The following is a 21,298-nucleotide window of genomic DNA, read 5'->3' on the forward strand; positions in this document are numbered from 1 at the left end:
TATATATATATATATATATCATGACTACTATTTGCATAGACTCTCAATTTTGAGTGGATGATGAATTCAAACATGAATTTTGCTTGCTTTGATGTATACCGGAGTGAGATCTTGCATGGTCAAAACATGAGAATGTTAGGCAATTACACATAGTGTTTTAGGAACTCATATTCTCAAGACGGAATCCATAATTTGTTTTTAGAGACACAAAACATTCCAATGAGATAAGTTTAATGAGAATTAGCTATTTAGTGTGTTGGGTCCAACCACTTTAATTAAGAGTTTCTAAATATAAATTTCATAAATATATGAATAATCAAAAGATTAACTGTAGACTTTTTTTGTTCCACTATAAATGATTTTATGGAGGGGCCAAATGCTAATATAATAGAGTCTTGGGATAAATCTTTGATTTAATAACAACCTAGATCGCAACCATAATTTTTTAGTAAAATAAATTATGATCAATGGTAACTTTGTGCTAGTCATTAGTTACAAGGAGATTTAAGGCCCATTTGAGATATTGTTTTTATTTTTTCTTTGGTCCCACCTCAAATCACATTCTAAAAGCCCAAGTAAGATGGCCCACTAGCTAATCCAAGTATAAAAGTTATTAGTTTAGTTGAGAAAACCCTAGTCTATACTCTATAGAACATTTAAAGAAAAAGAAATACCACCGCGCACTTTTGACGCAATGATCATTCCATAAATTTAAGTGCTTGTGAGATATGAGGAGAAAGTGCCAGGGTTAGAGTCTCAAAGAGAGAGCTTCACATACATACAAACTTAGTGTCCGTTTGGTTTACGTTTTGGATAGATGCGTTTGCGTCTAGCTTCGTTTTTTTTTTTTTACCAGTGCTGGTGCACTGTTCATGGGACATGAATAGTGCATCAAGGCAAATGAACAGTGTTTTGTGAGTGTGAACAGTAATCGAAATTTTTTTTTTTTTATTGTTTTCAGTTTTCAGCAAAATAAGCGGTATCCAAACGCACACTTAGATTAAGATAGAGTACAATTTTCTATCTTGTATTAAAAAAAAATAATAATAATAAAGTTCTCTCACACTCTCTAACAAACAAGGCTAGTGGATTTGATGATTAAGGAAGAGAGCCCACGCTCTTAGGATTCTATTGGTCATTTAGGTGATGATCAAGGTGTTATCAAGATCAATAAAGCTGCAACATTAATTTTTTTTTTGAAATCTACTACTTCAACGTTAATTGTATAAAAGCCCTCTACTATTGTACAGAATTCATTAAGTCAATAATAATAGAAATAGTTCATCCGAGTCTTTTTTTTTATCTGTTTTCTTCAACCTAGATCTTAGACTTGGCAAAACGGGCGGGTTGGGTCGGGTTGGGTCAATCGGGTTCGCGGGTCAAATGGGTCGCAGGTCAAAATGGGTCATTTTTAAACGGGTTAATCGGGTTGCGGTTCGGGTCGGGTTTACTCGTATTTTTCAAACAAGTTTTTTTTTTTTTTTTTTTCAATTACAAAAACAAATCAATGACAACCTATTTAGAGAGAATGAATAAAATCAATTAAGCAAATGAATTGCACTTAATGCCACTTGTTAATATCCTTCCAATTCTGATAGTTTTGAGCATGGCAAAAATTATTTATAGTCATAAATTCATGATGGAAAAAGTCTTCAATATTAATAGTTCACTGTCAAAATGCATATAATTACAAGTTTACATCTTCAAAAAGAGATGAATCTTAAAACAAACAAAACAAGTATGCCAGCAAAGTAATAAGTTATCGGTCTTCTTAAGTGTACATGTTCCAGTTGCATTTAAAATAATAGTAAATTTAGATTACTTAGAAAGATAAACTAAACAAAAAAAAAAGATTTAAAAATAAACATAACATATTAAGTAAAGAAGAATAAGTAAATATTTTATAAGAATTACACCTCAATCTCAATCTACTCAACGTGGGTAGCAGATTCAGCACTGCAAATATTTATACTTGCAAATTGTAGCTCAAGTTGGCCAATTTCGTCAGTATCTTTATCTACAATACAATATTTTAATAAAACTTAATGTATCATAAAATTAAATCAATAAAAAATTAAAATTGTATAATTATGATTATAAAAAAAATCAAATTACCTTCAAATTTATATAGCCAATTTTAGTGCACAAGGAGCTTCCACATTCTCTATGTTCATTTGTTTGTGCTTTTGGCTTTGGAGTTTGGACAATGGACTACAGCTCAGCTCAGCTGAATGAGATTTTTTTTTTTTTTTTTAATGGTTGTCTACTTGTCTTGGCTCTTGAGTCACTTATGATGGTCATTGCAATGATGGTTGTCTATCTTATGATGGTCATTGCAATGATATATCACTGGAATCACTTTCCAGTTCTCTAGTCTGTACTGTTGGAGAGAGATCAACATGGCCAAGTGCAAGTAATGTCATTCCAGGCCAGGTAAGAACTTTTATCTATGACCATACTGATCTTGATAACAAAGCCCAAATTGGGATACCTTGTTGTTTATTGATAATGTTTGAATTCACAATGGACTTGTTGGAAAAAGGTGACATTCACTGTGGATTTACGAGCAATCGATGACATGGGACGTGAAGTTGTTATCTATGAATTATCTAATCAGATGTATAAAATATGTGAGAGGCGTTCTGTTTCATGCATCATCGATCATAAGGTCTGGGACTTCATCTCATTATGCATTTCTTTTGTAACCCTCATAATCAATAACCTGGTTTGCTGTGGACATTTCAGCATGATGCGAATGCAATGGTTTGTGATTCTGAATTGAGTTCTCAACTGAAGTCTGTGGCTTACTCTGCACTCAGGAAAATGGCCGATGACATTCAAGATGAAACACCTGCCTTAATGAGTGGTGCAGGACATGATGCAATGGCCTTGTCTCATTTAACAAAGGTTTGTCCTTTTTTGCTTCATCCTAAACTTTTAGGAGGTGATATTTCATGTTAAATGATAATAATCTGCAAAAACTTGAACAGGTTAGAATGTTGTTTGTCCTGTGTCATGGAGGCGTAAGTCATTCCCCTGCAGAGCATGTATTGAACGAAGATGTCTGTGCTGCTAGTTTGGCAATCTTGGCGTTTCTAGAGACCCAATTGTAAAGTTAGAACATTTGTTGTCATTAATGTACCGTAGAGCAGTCATAATCTCATCAACAAGGATTCAATAACTAATCCACGATCTAGTGTTAAGTTCTTAGCAATTCAAAAATGGATGAAAAGAAGAATGAAAATGAGATAGAAAATGAGAGTTACTTCGAGGGTAACCACCCCAACTCTTAAACCAAGACATATCTGAGCAATAGGGAGAACTTGAGAAGAATAGAAGAACAAGCTTGGTTAATTTTCTGGATATCCTTCATTCTTAGTCCTTTTATATACAATTCGCCCTCCCCAACTCTTAACATTTCCCGCCTAAAGAGTACTAACTAACTAATTGAAACTCTGACATCAGCATAACTAACTGACATCAGCTTCAGCTCATCTAACTAAACCAACACATCAGAAGTACTAACATACATTGTAATACATGTTAACCTTCAGTATGTCACATTTGGATTCCTAACAATCAAGATGAACCAGAATTAGTGAAAGATACTGATTTTATAACATAAGAATACAAAGATGGTATTTAAAACACAAGCATAACAATCCAACAGGCTAAATGGATTTTGAATGGTTTATAAGTATCAAAATATTATGTAACGATTCAAGGAAAAGCGCTAGCCATATTTGTATTTATGGTTGAGTACGGGTCAGTTTCAAGCCCGACCTGCACCTAACTCGATAAAACTCAAACCTATACTTTTTAACTGGTCCAAAAGTTCTATTTAATGGGCAGGTTGGTTGGGTCTTGACTTAGGTTGTGGGTCACTTTCTCTTTTATTTCTTTTTTGAGTGTGTGTTTGTGTTTTTGTGTGGGAGGGGGCTGTTTTTTGGGTGTACACTCTTAAATTCTCAAATTACACCTCTAAAATTATTCAACCCCAACAATTTGTTAACTAGTATTTACAAAGGAAAAAACAAATTAGATTGGGTGGGTCGGGTTTAACGTGGTACTGACCCAAAACCTGAATGAGATCCACTCGTTTGAACCAAACCCAACCCAAACATCCAACTAACCCTTCGGGTTGGGTGGGTCCTTGCTTACCACCTATATGCGTTATACCTCAAAGGGACTGATCAAAATTGAGGATATTTGTAGTTGTTAATAAAACTCAGATCTACCAAGTAAATTCTTGATATGGGACTCATCACACACTCACACAACACACACTTAGACAATATCCAAATTAGATCTAGGGGGTCACATATTCAAACATACTTGTTACTAAAAGGGTGTGGTTGTTTTATAAATATATACCTACGAGAAGGCCTCAAATAGCAACTTATTTTACTTAGGGCTATTTTCAACATGTACATGATTTTGACCCAATCAACACATTCTCCAAGCCTCTATCATAAAACAACAAGCCCTAATCCCAAATTTTTGGGTTAGCTATGGATCCTCAACATATAGTTAGGAACAAGGCTAGTCACATGTATTCTTTTTCTCCATTTTATTATATTTGAAAGCATATTCTCGATTACTTCCTTAATTGATAAATTTGTTAACCAAACACAAAAACATCATCATATTGAGATAATCACTGTTAGGAGTAGTGCCTTAAAACTCAATTGAATAGCATTATTTTTTTATAATAAAAGTTGTTTTATCTTCTGAGATTGTTTTTTGCATGAATATTTGAACGTTATATATTCTAATCTATGACATGCATTGTATGTGATTTAGGTATGAGAATGAAATTTGCATACAAAAGTTCTAAATCATAAGTTCCTCATAAACTTATAAACCATAATTCGAAGTTGGTGATGAAATTAGGCATTTCATCTGCAAAGACTACAACATATAAATTATGAAGATTTATCTTAATCATGGAAGTGGAGAATTCTGATTAAATGATATGTTGGTGTATTTAAATTGTGTGGGATACATTAAACTAGACCATTGTAAGATTTATTATTCTATTAACTAAAGTCACATGAACAAATATATATATATATATATATATATCATGACTACTGTTTGCATAGACTCTCAATTCGGAGTGGATGATGAATTCAAACATGAATTTTGCTTGCTTTGATGTATATTGGAGTGAGATACATTAGTATGTTAGGCAATTACTCATAGTGTTCTAGGAACACGTATTCTTAAGACGGAACCCATAATTTGTTTTTAGAGACACAAAACATTCCATTGAGATAGGTTTAATGAGAATTGGCTATTCAGTGTTTTGGGTCCGACCACTTTAGTTAAGAGTTTCGAAATATAAATTTCATAAATATAAGAATAATCAAAAGATTAAACTCTAGACCTTTTTTGTCTCACAATAAATGATTTTATGGAGGGGCCAAATGCTAATATAATAGTCTTGGGATAAGTCTTTGATTTAATAACAACCTAGATTGCAACCATAATTTCTTAGTAAAATAAATTATGATTAATGGTAACTTTGGGCTAGTCATTAGTTACAAGGAAATTCAAGGCCGATTTGAGATAGTGTTTTTATTTTTTCTTTGGTCCCACCTCAAGTCACGTTCTAAAAGCCCATGTAAGATGGCACACTAGCTAATCCAAGTATAAAAGTTATTAGTTTAGTTGAGAAAACCCTAGTCTTTACTCTATAGCACGTTTAAAGAAAAAGAAAGACCACCGCGCACTCTTAGCGCGATTGTCATTCCACAAATTTAAGTGTTTGTGGGGTGTGGGAAGTAAGAATTGGGGTTCAAGTCTTAAGGAGAGAACTTTACACACATATACATTTAGATTAAATTAGAGTAAAATTTTCTATCTTGTATAAAAATAAAAAGTACTCTCACCCTCTCTAACAAACACGGCCAGTGGATTTGATTATTAAGGAAGAGAGCCCACACTCTTAGGATTCTATTGGTCATTTAGGTGACGATCAAGGTGTTATCAAGATCAACAAAGCTGCAACATTAATTTTTTTTTTTGAAATCTACTACCTCGACGTTAATTGTATAAAAGCCCTTTAATATTGTGCAAAATTCATTAAGTCAATAATAATAGAAATAGTTCATCCGAGTCTTCTCTATCTGTTTTCTTCAACCTCTAAACCTTTCTATAATATATATATATATATATTTTCAGTCTTTGTTCGTAAAGCCATACATGGTATCAGAGCCAATGGCTACCAATACAACACAACCACCTGTTGGTGTAACAAAACAACCTTTAATCTCAAACATGTCGAATATGATAATGGAGAGTCAAGTTAAATGCGTAAACCTCAAATTGTCCTTAGTTTATCTCAATAATCTTAAGGATTTTTAGATATACGTGACTAATCACTCCTTAGAAAACCAATGGTATGTAGAGACTTCCTAAAAACGATAAAATAATAAAGGATGCACTCACATAGACAATTCACAAAATCTCAAGCATTTCAAAAGGATCACACACTCGGCATCGAAATCTGGTTGCCAAAATTTTGCATGCATAAATATTTATTAATTCTATTACATTACAAAAGCCAAACATATATTTAAAGCCAAACATATATTTGAGCTCAAGTTCTAGGGTTGGGCTTTAGTTTCCACCATGACCTTTGTCACCTCCACCCTTGCCACTGCTCCCTCCTCCGTAACGGCCTCCTCCATGTCCAACATCCTTTATGTCATCTACCTGGTTTGATCCTTCTGTGTGAAGCGTTCATTTGCACAAGTAAAATGAGCTCATTGTAAATTGTCTATTTGTAAATGTTAAATACTTACAAAATGTGTTATAAGTATTTTTAAAATAAAAAATATATAGGTAAAGTATGTGATACAAAATCTGGCATAGATATATGTGAGCATGTACTACCAATCTTTTCTTTTCTATATCCAAAATCGATCTTACGTATGTAGTATTATGAACATTTTCAATTTTTAATCATTTTTTCACTTTAAAAAGTGGGAAATGGAATTAGAATCCATGTTCTCTATAAAGAATGAATCCAACCATATCACTAAAATACAAAACTATTAAGGCTCTCTTTGATTGAAAAGATGGAAAAGTAGAAAAGTAGAAAATATTTAGTTTATCATCATGTGTGTTTGGTTGGATGATAGAAAATTAAAATGATGAAAAATAAATATAAAAATTTCCTCTTTGTTAAAAAGTAAAACAAGGGGATGAAAAATGTAATTTGTATGAATTTTTTTTTTTGAAAAGTTTTTGGAATCAGACAAAAATGATAATGGGTGGCTACTTGTTGGGAGGGGGGGGGTGGTTTGGGAAGGAGAGGTAATAGAAGAGAAAAAAAGTCTTGGTGTGTGTAAGGACAATTAAGTCATTTTGACTTAACTATCCATTTTCACCTTAGTTTTCTTTGGGAAGAAAATGATTTGGTGAGCTAGGTCANAAAAGTATTTGGCTTTACAAATGCATTGAAATTTTTTGGTCTCACTGACATAGCATTAGCATTTGAGATAGTGCTCGACTGGACCCATCATAACCCAAAAATACAGAGGATGGTATCAAAATTTGTGAAACTCTACTTTTCCTTAGCTTTATGTCCCAGTATATAATCCTTATTTAATTATTTTCCTTCGATGGATCAAAGATAGTGTCTTTCCACTCAATTATTGAGCAGTACTGGGGCTTTCTTGCCTTTTTTTTTCTCGTCTTCACAGAAACCATTATTGAGGAGTAGGGCTGTTGTTGAAGTAGTAATTATTGAGCAGTGGAGCCGTGTTCACATTTATCTATTTATTTCTAAGTGGACTATTGACTTTACATAACTAGCCAAGTCTTCCTTCTTCACAGCCACTTTAATCTTCCTCCTCCAATATTTCAAACTACTCTCTATCAGCTTGCTACGTTTTCTTTCATCCAACAAGAACAAATGGCCGATGCAATCCTGTATGGCGTTGTACAGAAGATCATTGAAAGCTTGGGCTCCTCCACTCTCAAACAGATTGGATCGATCTGGGATGTCAAAGATGATCTCGAAAAAATGAACAACACTGTTCTCGCAATTCAAGCTGTTCTTGAAGATGCCGAGGAGCAGCAGGTCCAGAACCACCAAGACGAGCACTGGCTCATGAAGCTCAGAGAAGTAGTTTTTGATGCCGAATACCCAAAGAGGACTCGTTAATGAACCATTTTAAAAACATTCACATGGGTGGAAGTATAAATTTAGCAATTTGAAATTACAAAAAGCAATTTTATCTATTTTATCATATCGTTTTACAAAACACTCAACATCAGTAATTTTATTTTAACTTCCAACACAATAAAATAATATATCTATTACAATAAACAATAATCACCATGACCAACATAATAAAATAATATAACTTTTAATGAAATATTAATTTCGCTTTCTCTCCACCATTACAGCATTTTTTTTTTTTTAAATCTTTGGTGGTGTTAAAAAGTCATATAGTTTTTTAGCACCATCAATGCTAATGTTTTAAGAAAATTTTTATGAAAAAAAAAAAAATAATATTTTAATAATTTTTTAATTTCCCATAAAAGTAATATAAAAACTTTTCCTAAATGATTTATTAACCATTATCCAAGAACACCCGTTCACATAATTCATATTAAATAATCTCCGCTCATCCCCCGGTAATAAATATTTTCCCTTTCACTAAAAAATATATTTCCCAATATTATTCAACAACAGTCTCCTTCTATATTTGCCCAATAGGTCGTTGAAACTTGAAACCTGAGAGTCTGAAAGGAAAAAAGGTAAAGAAGAATGATATGAGAAGAGGACCAAATGCTGACCTGACCACACTAAAATGATCTGTGGGTAGAGCGATTTGGTACAGAATTTGCTGGAGTTTGGTATCATATTCATTCAATTGAAAAGATAACTGAATGGGCCCTGAGTATAGTAGAATAGATTCATCAAAAAAAAAAAAAAAAGAATATAGTAGAATAGTTATTGGCTTTATGTTTATGTCAGTCATGCACCTGTATTCAAAATTGTACCTTCCCTTTTTATTTTATTAACAAAATTAATCAATTTAAGAGCAAATTTTAATGATCACTCATAATTTTTCAAATTCCTCCCTCTCCTCTTATTTTTGTTAACAAATCATTTTTTTTTTAATAAATATATTGAAATTTCATCATGTAATAACAAAAGACTTTACTAATTAAGCTAATTAAAAATTACAAAACCAACTTCAATGCAGCTGTCTTTAAAGTAGCAAACTCAACAAGTATTGGCATGATCATCAGGGATAGCACCGGGGAAGTAATTGGAGATTTATCTCTTCCAATTCTTCTCTCAATCTGTTGTTGAATTGGTGGCACTTGCTTGTTGATGGGCAGTTCAGTTTACTTGGGAAATTGGATTAAGGAGGGTGACTTTCTAAGGCGACTCGACGATAATTATCCAAGCCATTACTTGTGGGGATCTAGATTTTCTGCCATTTGGAAATATCATTGATAATATTCAGTATCAAGTCTTTGCTTTTCAATTTTCAAATTTTTGTCATGTTCAAAACAATTGTAATATTGTGGTTGATGCTCTAGCAAAAAGGCTAAACATTGTATGGGGCTGCCCTAAGGATATTGCCCCTTTAGTATTATTTGATGTTCATTGAGTTTTATGAATAAAAGCCCAAGGCTGTTCCTAGTCTGGTTTCTCCAAAAAAAAAAAAAAACCATAAAGTGTACAAACACTCATTTTTCATTGAATGAGAAATAGCCAAGAGTTCTATCTTATTATAAGAAAGAGAGAAAATATTTGTGCATTAATCATAAAGAAATATAAGCAAAAAAGAAAAAAAAAAAACACTAATGTGAAATATGCACATAAATTGAATCCAAAATAATAATAATAATAATAATGCAAAACTGACCCTCTAAGTTTTTCAAATCTAATAAAAGCTTTTACAGAGAATGAAGCTTTTTAGTCGTTGCTAAAAAAATAAGCAGAGAATGAAGGTTAAAAAAACACACACACACACGTTTGTGCTTTTTTTTTAGTAGAATATATTTTATGCATTAATCATAAAGAACTAAGGAAAAAAGAAAAAAAAAAAGAAAAAGAAAAAAATGCATTAAAGTCAAATATGCACATAAATTGAACAGGAAAAAAAAGGGCATCTACTTACATGGCAAAGGTCATGAAGGCACATATATTCCCTGATTTTCTTCCAGTATGCCACCAATTCATCACTTTGTTAAGATAATAATGAGTTTAGTATCAACAATTTGTGAATTCATTTTGATCGGCCATAAAACAAACACTAATACTTCAATTATTGATATGATAATAGTAGGGATGGAGCTATAACTTAGAGTTAGGGAGACGGCTTTACTGCTGGTTAAGTGCAGTGACTTCTGTCTCCGACTCTGTGCTGCTTAGCTGTTGACGGTTTTTTTTTTTTTTTTTTAAATTTTATTTTATGTGTGCAATGTTGCGTAAGAAAATATTATTTTGTTTAAAATTTTTTAAAAGGTCAGGTTGTTTGTGTTTGGGTAAAATTGGTTGATTAGGCTTCTCTTTTCTTTTTTCTTTTTTACTATTGGTAATTTTGGTTGTTGGAATTTTTTTTTAGACTTGTATATTTTGTTTTAGATTTTGGATCTATAAATTTTTTAATGGTCTTTAAAATTAGGAAAATGCTAGTGTTACAAATTTTTTTACAAATTGCTGATGTGATAAGTTATTATTAGTAAGTGAAAAAATAATGTAAGTGGTGGGCCAAATGTGAATCAATAAAAATTTGTTACTTTAACAATTTGTAAAATTGTTGTAGAAAAATTTGTGACTATAACAATACTCTTAAAAGAATCAATGATATTGTTAAGGAGGCTGTAGGGTCAATTTTTGTAGCCCAAGCCCACGAGATATGGAGTATGAGCCTATGAACCTAAGACAATGAATTTGTAGAGCATGGGTGAAAGAACTGGGCCGGATATGAATTAAACAAGAGTTGGTTATGGTATTTGCGAATAATCTAACATGCAATCACATGAAAACAAAGGTAAACCTAATGTCCGAAGAGGCTTTTTATTGAATGAAGTTAGATTACAGGTCTTAGAGCTACAGTAAAGTTGTTTTCGTTCTTCTCTCTCTCTGGATCATCCTCCTTCTATCAGGGGCTCTTCTTCTTTATATAGCCTCTTCCCTAATCATCTCCATCGTCCACTTGTCCTCCACTTGCTTACATACTTGAGTATAGGTCACATCAAGCATCTTCTCTAGCTTTTTGGGAGTAGCGGTAGCTGAGGTTGCACTGTTCAGGAGTCTTCTCCACATAAATGCGGCAGAAAAGTTGCTGCAGGGCATTAAATACGGTGGTAGCAGCTTTTTCTTGAGATATTTCTTCATCCTTATCATCCCCAGGTATGCCAGAGCCTATCTTTGTCACTAAAAATTGCCAGGAGGGCATTCGGGCCTTCTGTACGTTTATTTGATCAGAACTATTTGTATCCGAGGAGTAAAACCTCCTCGGACAAAGGGTGACCTCTTCGAATTGTACTCTTCCGCCATCTCTGGGTTTGTTGCCCTCAGGTGAACTCTATCCCAACCCGTTATTACTCTTCGGACATAAAGTAATCTCAAAAACAGGGCCCAGGCCCAATTGGTAAATCTGGGCTTTTACCCCCCAGAGGCAAAAGTGTAATTTTATCAAACAAAATTGCCAAAATCAATACCAATATATTTAATAACATTTTTTTAAAAAAAATTTTGGGCAAGTCCAACCATGGATAATAATATTGCAATTTGATTTCACTTTCACCTCCTTGATTTTGTCAAGACATTTTTAGAATTTAAAAATGGTAGAAGGTGAGGATTTTGAAAAGTTTAGATTAATTTAAATTGTCTCCCAAAAAAATCAAAGGCATGCGCCTGTCAAATAAAAGAGAGAGAAAGAATACCATCAAATTCCGATTACATACTAACAAAAATAAACTAAATGTCAGTGACAAAACAAATATCAATTCCAAGAAAATGAGATATGTTATATGTCTGTGTGTGACTGTGTATGCAAGTGAGAAAAGAGAAAATTATCTCATCAATGCCAGAATAACCTAATTATCATGGAACACACAAGTTCTACCATACTTATGCTTTAGTTATCAACCGGATGATAGGTTGGTTTATGAGTCATGGCCAAGATTATACAAAAAGGCGAATTTTTTATTTATTTCGAGTATTGCCAGTAAGGGATGAGAGATATGTGAAGATATTGGTACTAATTTGATTGTGATTGATTAAGCATTAGTTCTGTTATTTATTTATTTATTTTTTTTTAAATTGTCGCTAACTAACTTCTTCTATATTCAGATAATTGTGTTTCTTCTTGCTGAGAAAGTAGTTTAAACATCATCTTTCGTTGGTAGTAAACATATCTTTATTATTCTGTCATATTTTGTGCCTCTTGCCATAAATATTTTGTAACAGCAACCTTTGCCGTAAGCACGTGACCAAAATCTTGGTGAAGAGATCTTAGCTTGCACACAAGCTGGCTTGAGGTGGGTTTCAATCAAGCTAGTCCCGACTCTCCTACCCCAGAATTATTAGGTCACAGCACGGCAGGAAGTAGTCCAGCACAGAAATTCAAAAAGGCCCACCACAATATATATATATATATATATATAAAGGGAAAAGTTAACGAATGCCCTAAGGGTACTTGTTAATGAACCATTTTAAGAGCATCCACATTGGTGGAATCATAAATTTAGCAATTTAGCATCACAAAAAGCTACTTTATCTATTTTACCATATCGTTTTACAAAATACCCAACATCAGTGGTTTTATTTTAACTTTCAACACAAAAAAATAATGGTGAAAACACCATTTTGGTCTCTACATTTTGGGACCATAATCAATTTGGTCCCTACATTTTGGTAGCAATCAATTTGGTCCTTACTATTTTTAACTTGCACTCAATTGAGTCTCTATCGTTAACTCACTAATAGAAAATGCTTATGTGGCAAACGGTTTATATAGTTGGCATGTCTAATATTAAATTATATGCTAATGTGTCTAAATTTGAGCGGTTAATATGGCCACATCAGTGCTTAAATGGAAAAAAAATACCACATCAGCTTTTAGTAATATATATATATATATTTACCAATTTTTTTCCTTTTCTTTATTTTTTCTTTTTCTTTTTCTTTTGGAAACCCACAGCCTCACAAAAACTGAAAAACACGTATGAATCTTTTGTTTTGTTTTGTTTTTTTCATCTCTCTAGAGTCTAGTGGTTAATCTTTTGTTCTAAACCCAAATCCACCAAGCCACTCCCCTTCATCTCCATTGAATCAACTACATCTTCTTCCACCATTCTCTAATCAAAATCTCTCATTTTTTCTCTTACAAAGATCCATCCCTTTTCTATTAAAGCTAATCTTTGTGAAAGTCCTAACCGGCAAATACCATCCATTTGGAGGTGGAAAGCTCCAATATGATCCAAGATAAAGAAGTCATCCCCCAATCAACAGCATTTAATCTTCGCCAGAAAGTAATTAGAATGTACTCTCACTTATTACAACATCTAGAACGAGTTAATACGCAATGCAGTGACGATGCGAGGCTAGATCCTTACGGGTCAGGCTTGAGATGAGGAAATCTGGATTAGAGGATTTGCAGTCGATCTGTGGCCATGGTCCGGGCTCCGTGGTGGATATGTGGTGTTGGGCAGTTGGGTTGTGGCGAACACTGAATATGGGTTTAGTAAATCTAGGTTTGGGTTTTAGTTTGAATTTGGAGATTTTGGCTAAAATTTATGGAATTTATTCAATCTTTCTTGATTGATGGTATAAAATTCACTGTGATTGAAAGCCAAATAGAAGGTTAGAATCTAGAAACAATGTGATCTATGTTGATTTGAAATTGTCGGACTATATTAGTGTTTGATTATCTAGAAATTGCATGAAAAGAATTAGAATGAAATTCTGTTTGGTTAGCAAGAAATTGCAAGAAACCAAAATAATAATATTCAGAAAATAAAAACGAAATTTTGTAGAGCCATTTGAACTTCTACATTACAGTCGATCCATGGTTGAACCACAATGTGAGAAGGCGAAGTATATCCTGTAAACAATCATCAACACCTTTAGCATTTACTGCACATGCTATTGAATGAAAATATAAAAAGACATCACTACTGCGGTATTGAATTGAAAGATTGTAAGAATATTAAAAGAAGAAATAAAGAAAAGAAAAGAAAAAAATTGGTACAAAAAAATTATGAACAAATTTTCTCTCCAAACTTCTCATATATCTAGGGGTGTCCAGACCTGACCGTGACCCACCGAACCGACCAACCTGCCCGATCTCCACCCGAGTTCAGCCCGAACCGATGCTCCTGTCGGTCGGTTTCGAGTTTCCGCGCTCAAGGCTCGACGCCAGCGGGTCGAGTGGCGGGTTTTCTTCTCCAAAACTCGAGCCACCCGACCCGACGAAGGTTATATACAAATCCGGCGAAATCACGCTCAAACCCGAGGAGATCCAGCGAGTTCTCAACCATATTTGGTGAGATTTAGCCAGATCTGGCCATTCCCAGCAAATTTCAGTGATTTTGGTGCAGATTTCGGCGATTTTGATGCAAATCTGGTGAATTTTTATAGATTCCGGCGATGATTTGTAGATTCCGGCAATAATTTGCAGATTTCGGCGACGATTTTGCAGCTCCTGAGACAATTTTGCAGCTCCGACGATGACCCAATCTCCACCCAAACCTAAAACCAATCCGACCGATTGATGCCGGCGGTCGGTTTTGGGTCACTCTTCTGTCCACTCGGCGCCGACGGGTCAAGTTCGGGCTGGGTCGAAAACCGACCCGACCCGACCCGTGGACACCCCTACATATATCTCTATGTTGAGTGTGAATTTTGAAAATCTAACCGTTAGATTGCATATTCTTATTATATTGTTCATGCAAGTAAAATTTCAAGAAAATCAAAGATCAATTGCTATCTCATCAAACAAATGTTAAAATTTCAAATTTTTATGATCTAAAATTGTGTATAAAAAATAAGTTTAATGATCGAATGGTAAATAATATCCAATTTGAACGAAATTTGATATGCATGATAAGAACATAAGGAACATGAAATTCAACAGTTAGATTTTCAAAATTCACACAAAAAAAAGATATATATGAGAAGTTTGAAAATTTTCTCTCCAAACTAGTTTGGAGAGAAACTTTGTTCAAAATTATTATTAAAAGCTGATGTAGTATTTTTTTTTTTTTTTTTCCATTTAAGTGTTGTGGCCATATCAACCGCTCAAATTTAGACACATCAACATCTAATTTAATATTTTAATATTAGGCATGCCAACTGTACAAACCATTTGCCACGTAAGTATTTTTTGTTAGTGAATTAACGGTAGGGACTAAATTGAATGTAAGTTGAAAATAGTAGGGACCAAATTGATTGCTACCAAAATGTAAGGACCAAATTGATTGTGAACCCAAAATGTAGGGACCAAAATAGTGTTTTCACCTAAAATAATATAATATAAATAAGATAATAAAATAATATATCTACTACAATAAACAACAACCACCATTACCGACATAATAAAATAATATAACTTTTTAATAAAATAGCAAATACACCATTACATCATGTTCTTTTTTATCTTTGGTGGCTTTTTAGTACCACCAATACTAATGCTCTAAAAGCACTCACAGCAGTGAAGCTAAATAGCTATATAGTTATTTTAGCTCCACCAAAACACAAAAATCCACATGACAGCAGTGGAGCTAAAGGTTTTTTTTTTTACATTCATTGCTACAATGCACAGTTATGTATAACTGTGCACTGTAGCTGAGAGCTAAAAAAAAAAAAATTATTCCCAGCCTAAATTAAAATAATATACGCTTGTTTATTTATTTTTACATTCTTTTATTCTCACCGTGCGCCTCTTTCAGTGCCTCTCTCTCTGTCTCACCTTCTCTCAAAACTCTCTAAAGCTCACTCTCTCAAACTCTCACCTCTCTGTTTCACCGCCACCGGCCCAACTTATCCTCAACGTCACCGCCACCGAAGCTCGACGTCACCGACCCACCAACCGTCCCAAGCCGCCAATCAGCCTCAGACCCATGCCACCAATCCGCCTCAGACCCACTTCTCTTCCGCCGATCCACTTCAAGTTAGTTGTCTCTATCTTTTTCATGTGGATGCTTGGGATTTTTTATTTGGGTATAACATCAAAGAATGTGGGATTTTTGATTTGGGTATAACATCAAAGAATGTGGTCAATGATTTCTTTTTCTTGTTCTTTCAGTTTATTATTTTAGATGCAATAATTTTTTTGTTGTTCTTGCTTAATGAAAAGTTTTGTCATTTGATCTCAGAGCATCCATTCGTTTTGATTCAAAGCATCCATGAATGGACAGAATGTATTTGTATTGGAATGTATTGGCAATTTTCTGTTTGCAGGAATTTGTTGTGTAGTTTTCTTGTAATAGAAGTTCTTGTCCTAGTTTTATGTTCTGTTGCACAAAACCATAAACAGAAGCACACAAAAAGGATTTCTTGTGGTCATTTTAATGAGAAATTGTTAGTTTGGTTTTGAGATGCTCAAAAATGAATTTGTTGTTTTCTTTATCAGTGGGATTAAGCTACATGTCAAATTAAGTATTTATGTATAATCATGTTCTAGGTATTTTAAGTTTTGATATAAATGTTAGTTTGGAAATTTTCTATGTGCAGGGAAGTTTACATTTTTTTTTTCTAATTTTATGGAGTATTGTTCCAAGATTGCTTCCGGACAATTGAGACGATAATAAGCTATCATGACGATTGAGAATTTTTTTTTACTCAAAAGATAAATTTGTATATATATAATTTGGGGTTAAAACTAAATATTATTGTTACTCTAGTTTCTTATTTGCTATCATGATGATTGAGAAATTGTTTTAGTTAAAAAAAAAAATGTATAAGTATAATTTGGGGTTAAAAAAATCACTTGTTAACACTAGACGATTATTTGCTATCATGTGGCGGCGGCGGCGGTGGAAGAGTTGGTGGCGGCAGTAGTGATTGCGGTGGCGGTGGAAGAGTCAGTGGTGGCGGCGGTAGTGGCAGCGATAGTGGTTGCGGGTGGTTGTAATTGTTGTTTATTGTAATAGATATATTATTTTATAGTAGTGGATATATTATTTTATTGTCGTAGATATATTATTTTATTGCGATATTTATATTATTTTATTGTGTTGAAAGCTAAAATAAATCCATTGCTGCAGCATGTGAGTAGGTAAAATAGATAAAGTAACTTTTTGTGGTGCCAAATAGCTAAATTTTTAGCTGCACTACTATGGATGCTCTAAGAAAGTTTTTAGGGGAAAAAAATAAAGTTTTGACAGCTTTTTTAGTTCATCATAAAACTGATATAAAAACTTTTCCTAAATGGTTTATTAACCATTATCCAAAAATGGAAAATTATTAGGTACTCTCAGAGTATTATAAATACGTAGTCTCCCTCTCACATGAATGGTGGGTCTCACCATGAATTTAATTAGTGAGACCCATCATTCATGTGAAAAGGAAGAAGTATGTATTTATGGTACTCTGAGAGCACACAATAATTTTCCTCCAAAAACACCTGTTAACCTGACTTATATTAAATAATCTCCGCTTAACCATTGGTAATAAATATTTTCCCTTTCACCAACAAAAAAAAAAAAAAAATTCCCGATATTATTCAACAACAGTCTCCTTCTATATGCCATATAAGTCGTTGAAACCTGAGAGTCTGAAAGGAAAAGAGATAAAGAAGAAAGGTATGAGAAGAGGACCACATTCAATTGAAAAGATAAATGAATGGGCCTTATGAGAGCATTCGCAGCAGTACATCTATAATTTTAGTTATTTAGCACTAATAAAAGTTACTTTATCTATTTTACCTACACATATGCTGCAGCAGTGGTTCTATTTTAGCTTTCAACACAATAAAATAATATAAACATCACAATAAAATAATATACCCCTACAATAAAATAATATATACCACTACTCAAAAAACGTCAACAAACCAACCACGCCCACCTCTGCCATTAGCCACGGCCACAGCCACAACCCCAACAACCACCACCACCACCACCATCGGCCACAACCACCACTCTACTTTGGCAACCACAACACAACATAAAATAAAAAATAAAAAAAAACCACAACCACAATCACAAATTCCACAAACACCATTTCTATTTTCAATTCATTGAATCAATCACTTCTAAACAACGATTCCAGGCACCGAGCTCCCGGCCGGAGCTGTGGGACCCAGATTCTCGATCTTAACCGTGGCGGAGGAGCTCAGATTCTCCGCCTTGATCTTCGTGTTTCGAGCGGAGCCGACCGAAGCCTCCACCTGCGTTGGCGGCGTCGAGGCGAGCTTTGGTGAAGGTGCGAATGGTCTTCATCGGAGTTTCAGCGTTTGCGGCTTCAGGGGCTTTCTCGTCGGAATCGTTTATAGATGTGCACTGTAGCTGAGGAGCTAAATCTTTTAGATTTAGCTCCACTGCTGCATGGTGTTTTTTGTGACTAAAAGCTAAAAAAATACCATTATACCTTTATAGCACCACTGCTGCGAATGCTCTGAGAAGAGGACCACATAGGCACATACTGACCTGACCACGCTAATAAATGATCTGTCGGTAGAGCAATTTGGTACAGAATTTGCTAGAGTTTGGTCCAATATCATAATGCATTCAATTGAAAAGATAAATGAATGGGGCCTTAAGTATAGTAAAATAGAGTTATTGACTTTATGTTTATGTCAGTATTGCACCTGTATTTCAAAACTGTACCTTTCCTTTTTATTTTATTAACAAAACTAATCAATTTAGGAGCAATTTTTAATGACCCCTGATAATTTTTCAAAGTCCTCCCTCTCCTCTTATTTTTGTTAACAAATCTTTATTTTTTTTTTAATAAATATATTGAAATTTCACCATATAATGACAAGAAACTTTACTAATTAAGCTAAATAAAAATTACAAAACCAACTTTGACGTAGCAGTCTTTAAAGCAACAAACTCAGCAAGTATTGGCGTGATCATCAGAGATAGCACTGGGGAAGTAATTGGAGCTTTATCTCTTCCAATCCTAATCTTAATCAGTAGTTGAATTGAAGGCACTTGCTTGTCGACAGACAGTTCAATTTGCTTGGAAAATTAGATTAAGGAGGGCGACTTTTGAATGCGACTTATAGTTATCCAAGCCATTACTTGTGGGGATCCCAATTTTTTGCCATTTGGAAATATCATTGATGATATTCTATATCAGTCTCTCTGTCTCTGCTTTTCAATTTTCAGATTTTTGTCATGTTAAACACAATTGTAATATTGTGGCTAATGCTCTAGCAAAAAAGGCCAATTAAACAGTGTATGGGGCTGCCCTGAGGATATTGCCCCTCCAGTATTATTTGATGTTCATTGAGTTTTATGAATAAAGCCCCAGGCTGTTCCTAGTCTAGTTTCTCAAAAAAAAAAAAAGAACCCGTAAAATATACAAGCACTCATTTTTCATTGAACGAGAACTCTTACCTATCTAAGCAAGAAAAGAAAAAAATATATATATACATGAAAGAAAAATTTAATAAGAGAGAACTCTTAGCTATTTCTTTTTTATTGTAAAAAGCTCCTATTGCCTATTTCTAATATTTCAAACCTAAAAATCAGTCCGTAGCACACACTGCTACTACTCTACGAAATCTCATATGCTTTTTAGTCTCTTGCCAAAAAATGACAGAGAATGAAGGTAAAAAAAAAAAAAAAAAAACATACACACGCACACACATATTTGTGCATTAAAAAAAAAAAAAAAAAAACCTCCAATTTCGGCAATTCAATTGCCACAATTGAGTTTTTTTTTTTATTATTATTTTTTTTGTAATCATCCACTTTAGGCAAAATGATAGAGATACAATTTTTTTTTTTTACAAAAATTTTCACAAATTGCTGATGTGGTGAGTGATTATTGATAAATAAAAAAGTGATGTTATTGGTGAGCCCTGATGAGAACTAGTAAGAAGTTGACCATAACAACAATTTGTAAAAATATTATAAAATAGATTGTGGGTGTAACATTACTCTTGCCACAATTTACAATTCAATTGCCACAATTCAGTTTTTTTTATTTTTAATTTTAATTTTTAATTTTGGTCAGGCTAGTCCCCAATTTCAGGTAGGTAAGCCTGCTTATTTTGGAAACATATTTCGGCAATACCATTGCCAAAATTCTTTTTTTCTCTCTGGCAAAATTCACTTCCCTCCTCAATTTTTTAAATAAATTTAAACAGTACTCATATCACAAATAACATTAATTTTTTACCCTATTAAGAGCATTCACATCAGTTCGTTTATAAATTTTTCCATTTTACATGTTCAAAACCTACTTTTTCTATTTTACACACTTATTTTTACAAGACACCCACATCAGTTTGTCTATTATACACATTTATTCAAATAAAATATTAATTTCTTTGCCACACAGCCACCGACCCACACCCACAATCCACACCGGAATCCACACAACCCACCGGCAGAAAACCAGAAAAACAAAATCCACACAATCCACACAACCGACAAAACCCACCAGCAGAAACCCAAAAAAACAAAAGCCACACAACCCACAAAAACCACCAGCAGAAACCCACACAATCCACACAACCCACCGAAATCCACACAATCCATAAAACCCACTTATCAAGATCGACGTCTCGCCTTGAGCAACAAGATCGATGCCTCTAGTGGCGATAGTAAGAACGAGAAACAAGATCGACGGTTTACATCGACGCCTTCGGCGGTGATGGCGAGAACGAGAAACAAGATCGACGCTTCCAAAGGCAAGCGGTGGCGATGGCGATGGCAATGGCAAGAGACATTCAACCTAAAACCCAATGATCAAGCCCATTCAACCCGAAAACAACGAGAATCAAAGGAATAAAGAGCGATCGGCGGCGATGGCGATCGGCGGAAGCTAGAGGAAGAAAGATGGATGAGATGAGAGAAAGAGAGAGTTGTGCGACTGAGAGAGATAGGAGCTGAGAGTCAGGTACAGAGAGGAGAGAGAAAAAAAACTATTAAAAAATCATATACACATGCTATAGTACCCGTGTAAATTTACACGGGTACTATAGCTCGTGGATAAATTTGGAAGACTTTGCAAGATTTTAAAAAGACTGATGTGGGCTATTTTTGAACAAAAATGTGTAAATTTGAGCATTTTTTTTATTATACGCACTTATACATAGACTGATATGAATGCTCCAAAAGACTCCAATTATTG

The 21,298-nt window shown here is 33.9% G+C and overlaps 1 long non-coding RNA gene across 2 annotated transcripts; it reads left to right on the forward strand.

Moving 5' to 3' along the window:
- Positions 1-2,269: 2,269 nt before the first annotated feature.
- LOC136069332 (uncharacterized) lies at positions 2,270-3,417 on the forward strand. Of its 2 annotated transcripts, XR_010630565.1 has the most exons (3): positions 2,297-2,433; positions 2,543-2,668; positions 2,746-3,417. It is a non-coding gene; the product is annotated as an uncharacterized LOC136069332 (long non-coding RNA). The 2 variants fall into 2 exon arrangements; XR_010630564.1 differs by having other exon boundaries at positions 2,270-2,433; positions 2,543-3,417.
- The last annotated feature ends 17,881 nt before the right edge of the window (positions 3,418-21,298 follow it).

This window comes from Quercus suber, unplaced genomic scaffold (genome assembly GCF_002906115.3).
Source record: "Quercus suber isolate HL8 unplaced genomic scaffold, Cork oak 2.0 scaffold_163, whole genome shotgun sequence".
NCBI classification, from domain to species: domain Eukaryota; kingdom Viridiplantae; phylum Streptophyta; class Magnoliopsida; order Fagales; family Fagaceae; genus Quercus; species Quercus suber.